The sequence below is a fragment of the Amphimedon queenslandica genome, unplaced genomic scaffold (assembly GCF_000090795.2).
Source record: "Amphimedon queenslandica unplaced genomic scaffold, v1.1 AMPQUscaffold_2609_Cont25389, whole genome shotgun sequence".
Classification (NCBI taxonomy): Eukaryota; Metazoa; Porifera; class Demospongiae; order Haplosclerida; family Niphatidae; genus Amphimedon; species Amphimedon queenslandica.
The window spans coordinates 1-1,315 of NW_003557056.1; the positions used below are offsets into that span (position 1 = coordinate 1).

Here is a 1,315-nt window from a genome sequence, read left to right on the forward strand (position 1 = left end):
GTAGTGTTGAAGTCCTTCGTGTGAGTGGTCCAGATAAGTATCAGTTACATTTACACGAGTCTTGTGTACTGTCACTCAAGTTTGCTCACAGTGGTAAATGGTTTATAACTACAGGAAAGGATAATCTACTAAATGCATGGAGAACACCTTATGGTGCTAGTATATTCCAGGTACATAGTCCATTATTATTAACATTAACTGTACAGTGGTATTTGTACTTGTTACTATTATTATGTGTGTGTGTAGTCTTATTTATAATTATACATTAATGTTCAATGAAATAATGATTGTATCCTATACATACAGATGTCTGAAAGCAGTAGTGTCTTAAGCTGTGACATATCAGTTGACGATCGTTTTATTGTTACTGGATCTGGAGACAAGAAGGCTACAGTGTATGAAGTTATACTATGAGGTATAGTTTGAATAGTTTACTATAGTATAAAAAGTAATTCTCATTATTTTATTTATTGTTGTGTCCAGTAGGTGATATTTGACTTGTAATGAATAATGCAATCTACACTTGAGTTTAGTCTCTTTGTTACAAGTACTGACTACAAAACTCTCATGTAATATAAAATCTCTAATAATTCCAGTTAAGATATTGTTTGTCATGTTTGCTATAATGCATTAACATTAATAATAATAATAATAATAAAACTTGAATTGTTTTGATTGTAATATCTTGTATTACTATTATACCTGAGGGTTAGTTTGTGAGTACATTTCTTGTAAGTACTAGCTCAAGTACCTTTTATCATAATCACCAAGAGAGTACCAACTACCAATTATTATTAATTGGACTCACCACTAACTCACTAAGAAGAATATATTCCAATGCATTCAATAGCAGGACCATCACCTCATCAGCAAGCAAAGAAGACATGTTTTAACCTGATGTATTCCTTGACATACAACCAACTAATAATTACTGTACTTATTGTTATAATGTTGGCAGTGATTGGATTTAATTTAGAAGGTGATATGGGTGTGGGTGATTATGAGTAATGAATATTGTTATTATGGGTGTGGCTTGTTAATTAACATTCTTGACAAACAATGTCTAAAGGTGAGTTTCTGTTTTCTTCCTCCTGTTTCTCATCATGTTTGTATTTTACAGGTATCTATCAACTGGGAAGGATATCAAATCACTCAGCTCCTGTAGTAGGAGAATCAGTGTTCCTGTGGGGAGGGGAAAGGCCTGACTTACCTAGAGTTCATGATTCCCCACAAAAGAGGAAATTATTGTCCACCATTGATAGACTGGAGTTTAAAACTGGTCATTGGTCCTCTCACGTGACCAGAGGAACGTCAC

General features: G+C 33.5%; 1 long non-coding RNA gene across 2 annotated transcripts; it reads left to right on the plus strand.

Annotated features, from left to right (window-relative positions):
* The first annotated feature begins 6 nt into the window (after nt 1-6).
* LOC109593168 (uncharacterized) lies at nt 7-1,287 on the plus strand. Of its 2 annotated transcripts, none has more exons than XR_002190776.1 (4): nt 7-170; nt 307-415; nt 484-1,069; nt 1,121-1,287. It is a non-coding gene; the product is annotated as an uncharacterized LOC109593168 (long non-coding RNA). The 2 variants fall into 2 exon arrangements; XR_002190777.1 differs by having other exon boundaries at nt 487-1,069.
* The last annotated feature ends 28 nt before the right edge of the window (nt 1,288-1,315 follow it).